General features: G+C 31.1%; 1 long non-coding RNA gene across 1 annotated transcript; it reads left to right on the top strand.

Annotated features, from left to right (window-relative positions):
• The first annotated feature begins 7191 nt into the window (after nucleotides 1–7191).
• Nucleotides 7192–8007, top strand: LOC120067977. The gene is made up of 2 exons (XR_005479061.1): nucleotides 7192–7380; nucleotides 7958–8007. It is a non-coding gene; the product is annotated as an uncharacterized LOC120067977 (long non-coding RNA).
• The last annotated feature ends 308 nt before the right edge of the window (nucleotides 8008–8315 follow it).

Genomic DNA, 8315 nt, shown 5'->3' on the forward strand with positions numbered 1-8315 from the left:
TGAATTAATTTGTTGAAACCATACAAATTATTTGTATTAGTATATTTGCATTAAACCACTTAGAAAAATCAATTAATTTTAGCAAAATAATCTAATGTATCCTATGTGAAATTTATTTTGCAATGATGCTTCAGTGAGACAGGACAAAAACCATCGTAGGGTGATTAGGTGCCCATTCATTGAAATGAGACAATCTCAACCAATAGACAAAAAAACTCCTTGTTACTGTAATTATCAGTCACCATCGTTCGGTCCAAAATTTGTTAAACTTCCTTAACATTTCTAGTAAGTGTAACCCCTCGTTTTAGATTCTAGAGTTCCGCCCCAATGAGCCAACTGTAGGAAAAAACTGATTGGGGGCAAAAACTAAAGTAACCCTTATCCATTTCTAGAGTTTGAGTAAAGTGTCATGCAAAAATGTCATCCTTTGGCAGACACTCAAGGTGCCACGAAGCCATGCATGAGACTTTACTTCAAACTAATAAGAAAGGCCGAGGGATGTGTTGTCACACGTCCCTCTCCCACTTACTATAAACACTCTTTTCATTCACCTTGATATTGATCTATACAAACACCATCCATCAGGAGGCAATCAAGGTGCCTCGAGGTCGAGTATAGATCTCACGGTGTGAACTTTTAGGGAGAAACATGAAGATGATAAAATGAAGTATCATATACCTCATTTTCCTCCCACTGCACGTTTACCTAGGATTAATTAACTTAGGAAAATCTGGCTAATGATTTTAACTAAGTGATTGTTTAATTTTTCCAAAAGCTACATTTTCTTTGGATAATTAAACAATTCTTGATTAAGGTTCGTTAAACACTTTAACAAACGTCAACCAATAATTACATGCTTGTAATAAATCTATCTAATTCACCTTTCTAGGTTAGTTTCTAAGTATGGGTGTTACGTTTCCGTCAACTTAAATACCCCAGCCTAGACAGAACTAGCCTTAGACAAAAAGTTCCTTATAGATACATTTGTTACAATATTAATCTTTTAATTAAAACCAATTTAATTCTATTATATTGATTAAAAGATTAAACTAAATTTCTAATCTCATTAGAAATGTGATTTTATGTCTATATGATTCAAATTTTAAAAATATTTTTAAAAATGAATTTTAACCTAAGGTTTGCATGCAATTATGATTTATCGATTTTAATTTTCTAATTTCATTTTGTTATAACAACTATAAGGAAATGAAATAATTAAAACCATACATTGCAAGTAAAACATACTTATTTTATAACAATTATAAATTACCCTAAAGTGGTGACATGCTTCATGAAATTTCATTTCATTACTAATATACATAACAATTATATACTAAAGTAATGAAATTATTAATAACATACTTCAAAATATACATTCATACTATATATTATAACTCTTATAATATAAATTTTGCATGTATATTTTATTAATGCATGCATGCATATATTATAACATTTATACTATATGATGAATGAGCATGCTATAAAATTAAATCATGCATCTAAACATATGTTATAACGATTATAATATAAATGATGCATGAAATTAAATGCATAACCTATGGTAAGATTTAATACTTTATGACATACTGTATGACATATATATTTAAATAAAAATCATACATCAAATGCATAATTAATAAAAAAAAAATTATTGGACTGGAATTAGACACTTAAATAATTAATTAAATTAATATAACACTTATATTAATTTAATTAATAAAAAAACTATCTATTACATAAATAAATAATCAACCGGTTCAAAAAAACGAATCGAACCCTGATCCGCTCGAACCTAACCCGAACTGCAAGCGAACCAAACAAGTCACGAACCGAACCGGACAAGAATTGGTTTGTTCTTTCCATCACGAAGTATAACGTTGTGTCCAGCATTGCAACGCTATAAAAAGAACACAATGTTGTTTTTCATCGCAACATTGCAACGTTAGGGCACAACGTTGCAACATTGCAGTACAATCTCTACTATACAGCCGCGTTCTCCATCGTTTCTCCACCAAATTTGGTCTCATTTTCTCCAGATTGGCACCAGAAAACCCACGAACAACTCAATGATTTAAAATACAGACTCGATAGCAAAATTATGCCCTAAAACATGAGCCCTTACAGACCAAATTTTGTAAAATCAAAGCAATAAACAAAGTGTCAATCCTGAAACATCCAATAATTTTAAACAAAACACATTCTTAAACATTCATCACATGAAAAATTACAAAATGAAACTGTAAAATTAATTCCAAAATTTTGGAAAAAAATTGGGTAAAAAATCTAGCTATAATACCAATTGAAGGAACCATTGAAGGTCTTTAAACAAAAAAACGGGATCGGACCCAAAAATCTCAAATTTACAAAATGTTTAAACTTTAAAGCAAACAAATAGAAATTATGCATTTAATAACAAAAAAAGCATGCTCAAAAGAATTATACAGAATCGTACATTGGTTTAAGAAACCCTTACCTTTGAAGAATCGCTCTTCAAGTAAAATCTCTTGAATAAAAAAGGACACCATCACAATGGAAACCTCTGTATTCTCTGAGTGAGAGTCCAGAAGGTGTGAGCTCTAACTATTTTAGAAGAAGAGAGAAAAAGAGAGAGGAGGAGAAGATTAAATTTTTATAGAACCTTTATGTAAAACTCAATGTGGAAGAAGATGAATCAGTAACCACTCACAGAGTCTTGCATGATGTAGAGAGAAAAAGGGTCCCTAATATTGTTTTTCAAAAAATAAAAATAAAACTAAAATTTAAATTTAAATTAATTTTAATAAAAACTTTAATATATATTCATATGATTTTCATATAACATATATTAAACNATAAAAATAAAACTAAAATTTAAATTTAAATTAATTTTAATAAAAACTTTAATATATATTCATATGATTTTCATATAACATATATTAAACTATATGTTATATCATATATAACATATAACCTATAATTTAATATTGTATCTAATACAATATAACCTATAGTTTAATTCTCTCAACAACGATATTTAATATAAATCCTATTTATATTAAATTTAATTATATGAATCCAATTCACATAATTAATATTTTAATCATATTCAAATATTTAATTTCTTTCAAATAAACTTTATATTATAATGTATCAAATACATTATAGTAATTATATCATATATAATTAGATTAAATTAATTATATCACATAAAATTAATTTTCTCAATCAATCTGAATTATTCAAATTAAACCAAAAATTGATTCTCATTAATTCCCGTTGAGCTACAAAGGGGACCTCATGGACATGTAGCTTGAAGCTCCAACAGTATGTGAATAATTAATTAAAATTCTTTTAATTAAAGTATTTACCATCCGTTAACTGTCGAACACTCCATTAAAGATTGACTGCACTCACAAATATATTTCTGTGTCCATTGGATATAACCAGTCAACAATACAATGACCCTTCACAAATTGCTCGTAAACAGCTAGACCAAAATTACCGTTTTGTCCTTATAGTTACACCTAACTCCTTAAGTATCACTGATCCCTCTCATGAACAATAAATCATAGTCCAACTATGACCAAACCCCTCTCGGGCTAGGAGAGGATGTGACGTCACATTGTTCAAACCCTGGAATCAACCCTTAAAAGGAGCAATTTATCTACTTACCTCGACGTTTGGGAATGAGTGAATTCCTTCTTGTGTAGCTATGTTCCTAGCTCCCCAATCAGACGAATCCCCAAAATGATAGGCTCGTTGAGTAGGCAATTTGATCACTCTCATCCATACAAATTAAAGGACCACCTTCATAGGCAGGTTTACAACTCACTCAGGATTCAGGTCATGTTACCTATGGTCATCCTAGTGAAATGTAATTCTCTATTATGAACGACGTTATATAATAAGACTAGACATTTCGTGGTTCAGTCTTATACAAACTCCTTTGTATAGAATACCCCGCTCACATGTCTCCATATGAATGGTCAAGATGAGATCATTTGTAGCACTTTAAAACAATTGTAACATCTACAAAGCGAGTTATACTCATAGTGTTACCAGAATAAGGTATCCAATCTTATCCATCTACTACAGACCACTTAGGTTATCACTTAAACATGATCCACTGTATGTTTCTACATACATGTTTAAGCTACAAGATGACCTTGGATGTTAGTTTATTAGTTTTTGGATTAATGCAACTAAATGTCAAATAAAACATCACACATTTTATTAGATAAATAAGATGTTACAATACAATTACAAACTATAGAACCCTACAAGATTTAGGGCATCAACCTCAACACTGAAAATATTCAACTAACAAGTGCATTTCACCACGGACAACAAACTAGAAAAAGAGCCAACCTAGAAAGGTTTATAGCTATGCATCTTAAACTTAATACAGTTCTAAATCATTTATGAGATAAGTTATAATGCATTCTTAATCGAACATTTCCTTCCTTTTGTATAAATCAGATTTTGATTTTACTTTAAGAAATTAATTTCTTTAAATTTTATTAAATTTTACTTCTCAATTTAGAATGAGAATCTCTCCAAATTGTGTATCATTCCTTAAAAATCTCAAGAGAATAGAATACAATTAGAAAATACTCTCTCTCAAAGTTTCTGTCCCAACAATAAATTAATTTCAACTACAATCTTGAAATCCACAAACAAATGATAAAAATAATTATACTATCCAACCATTTTCATTTTTCTCCATAAAATTCATTTCATATTATCGTATGGAACATATATTTTGTTCATTCAACTGCAACTAATTACTCGAGGAAAAGAATCGCAAAAAAAGGCACAAATGATGAAAATCAATAATAAAAAAAAAATAAAGAAAATCGTCTCGTAATAGAGTTATTCTTTATTCCACATTTTTCTTTTAACAAGAACGACTCTGGTTCTGCTCCATTTTTTTATCAAGATTTCGAAACTAAAACAAGAAAGAGAACAGATAAAGTCGTTCTCACCGCCAGACTTTTTAGAAGTCAAAATCCCAGTTGGTTCATAGGTTTTTTTCCTCTGCCTAGAAGTTGATGGCCCCTAAAGGAAAAATCTACAACTAAACTAAAGGAGCTTTGACAAATCCACCAATAAAATGCCTCTTAGTTGTTTTGGCGATTGATTTCTCTGAGGCATTTCCACAAACACCTTGCATGCTGCAACATGGGCTTTTCTTCAGATTTATAGTGCAACACAGAACTTGATCCTAGTGAGCCTTCCTTTTTTTCTCGCCTTCAAATAAAAATTTTTCTTCCATCTTCTTCTTCTTTTTCCTCTACATCACAAATCTCAAAACTCCATTGATGACCATCGGAATGCATAATTTTTCGAATGTTACAATATATACAATTTTGCTTTCAAATTGTTATAAATGGAGTGTCAACAAAAATCAATTATGAATCTCAATTGTTGTGTCGTGGAAACCATTGCCTTGAAAGCAAAATCGGCATGACCTCGGGTGCTAAATTGTCAGAAGTCGATTGCTCTTCAAGGTTAACACAATACTCTTCTCAGATATATACTCGCCGAAGAAGGATTGGAATTCGAGTGAAAACTTTGTTTAGAATTAAACCCTTAAAATAGATAGAAATAAGCCAAAACTCAAATTTCACCTCAAGGACTAAAAGAATCATTTTTTTTAATAATAATCTAACAAAAATATTTTTCTAAATTAAATATAGAAAACGTTTCAAATCTAAATTAAATACGAAAACGTTTCAGATCAAAATTATATACAGAAAATCGTTTTCAAATTTAAATTAAATATGAAAATATATTTAAAAATCTTTAGCTAATTTTATGACAAGTAATTCTATCAAATGACTAATTGACTAATCAGTCCCAATAGTTCCAACAACCTCATTTTTATTATTTCAGGAGTTTTTTGAATATTTAGAAGTGGTTTAAAATGCTTAGGTACGTGCATTCCTATTTGAAGAGTTTGTTTCATGTTTGACAGTATGTTGTGTGCTTTACGTGTATTATATCTATTACTTATGATGTAAACGCCTTTATGTTTTTTTAGACTATTTTGTATTCTTGATGCTTAAGCATACTGAAAATGTGGTGCTATCGTTGTAATATGATTTGGTTGTCCATGATTAAAACTTTAAAGTGATTATTTTACCAGTATGCTTCAAAGTAGTTTTTTTTTTGTTAAAAAAAAATTGTACAAACCACCCTTAGACTTCTAATTTGATAAATCATCTTCATCAACTATGAGAATTCATACAATTATATCAATTAATTTCAAATTTGATTAATCACCCATCGTAATTTGTTAAACGTTGCAATAAGCTCATTCAGTTAGTATTAATGTTAACATTTGTAAAATTGAAATCTCATCATTGATAACAACACTGTTATTTTTATTCTTGATGAGTGATCGTCAATATTGATATCGAACCATTAATTTTAAAATGTTAATATTTTAATCATTTAATCTGGAATGAAATTCGACCTCTAATTCCAGTTTGATTTTTTTTTCTGATTTTATTTTTATCCTAATTCAATTCATCCGATGATTTTTTTTTATATTTCATATGATGTTACTTCAATCATATGTATATATGTGTATACAAACTTCACCTTGACAATGTCAAATTTGAACACGAACTTCTAGTTTTACGTATATATTCAATGTTTATAAAATTAAATAAACTAAAAATATGATTGATGAAATTAAAATTTTAGAGGTGTATTTGAAGATGAAATTAAAAATTAAGAAGCATATCAAAAGTATGGTTTCTTGGTTTAATCTTCACATAGCACTATAGCAGCTAGTGAAGAAGCTACACGTGTCCTTGTTTGATCGCTCGTGTCATTCGCACGTGGCAATCTGACAGTCTGTCACTGTCTCTTGACTAGACCGTCGACGGGGCGAATTCTTCTACAGCCAAGTTCGCATAAACTCATTACGCAATCATCCATTTAGATACCGCCACGTCTCATAGTCAAACTAAAAGTCAAGAGGCGGCAGAAAACTGATAACGTATAAGAGTAGAAACGGCCGCAGCAGATCGATGCTGATAAACAGTGATCAAGCTGAAATGAATCATGATCCATCATAAACAACACATGAGATCAGCCAATGGATTGAGGCCACGTGGTTGACGATTTTCCTCCTTAAAACAGTGGGATGAGAACCGACTCCGTTTAAACCAAATCTTACCGTCAGTAGCCGGTGTGACAAGGCTGGCTACCGGGAAAACCGGTCACTTCGATCCCGGCGATTCCCGCTATGTATATAACTGGCATCCCCTTTTTCTTCATTCTTCTTCCTCTTTCTCTCTCGGATTTTCAATTCTCCGAATTCACAGCGAAGCGAAGGCTGTAGCTTCCGTTACTTGTCTGGTTTCAGCTTCTTTTCCGCTTTTCAAGGTTGGTAGTCAAACTCTCTTCCCTCTTCTGTCCTTTTTTCTTTTAATGGTTCTCTTTTGTTGCTTAATTTAATTTTGTTGGTTTTTTGTAATCGGTTCGGATTTGGATCCTTTGTTTCTGTTCCCAATACCACTTTTCCTTTTTTTTTTTTTTTCCCCCTTCCTTTTGTCCCTTCTTTGCTTCTTGTTCTTGTTCTTTTTCTTGCTTGATCTTTTGCATTTTCTTGGATTTTAATGCTTAATTTTAAGCTTAGTTTTGGGAGGTGCAGCTCTCTGTCTGTTTCTTTCTTTTAAATATTGAGCTTCGGTGATTCAAGCTGCTGTTTGATTTCTGAAGTGGCGTCCGATATAATTTAATTTCTGTTCTTACGAGAAATTGGGTCTTCAAAGTGGTTATTTGAATTACGTTTTTGTCTCCTATTTGAGGCTCTGTCACTTGTGAATGTGGGGATTTTTTTAAACTGTTTTTTTCAATTTTTCAATTTTTTTTTTTATAGTGACCGTTGGTGTGTTTTCTTTGTAGTTTTTTTTTTTCCTCTCCTGCTGCTAATTCTGCTGTTATATCTGTTTAACCTTAGGGTCTTCTGCAAATTGTTGAAATAGCGACCAGGATCGCAGATCACAGGCACATTGCAGTCTTGTTGTTAAGAACTTGTAGGATATGTGATTATTGATCGATAACTTTGAAGAACGAGGGGTCAGTTTTTTCTCCATATTTTTAGTTGAGTGCTGAACGTTTCTGCTGCTCGATCATGTGTTTTTGAGGTTTGCGGATGTCTATGAGTAGAATTTGGGGTTTCTTCCATATGGATTGAGATTAAATATCATATTTTGTGGGTCATAGATATTTTATAGTAGTGATTAGTGAAGAGACTGGCTTTAGAGAGCTACTTGGACGCTGGCCACCAAGGATTGGTGCCCCCAATGGCAGCTTCT

The sequence above is a fragment of the Benincasa hispida genome, chromosome 12 (genome assembly GCF_009727055.1).
Source record: "Benincasa hispida cultivar B227 chromosome 12, ASM972705v1, whole genome shotgun sequence".
Taxonomy (NCBI): Eukaryota; Viridiplantae; Streptophyta; class Magnoliopsida; order Cucurbitales; family Cucurbitaceae; genus Benincasa; species Benincasa hispida.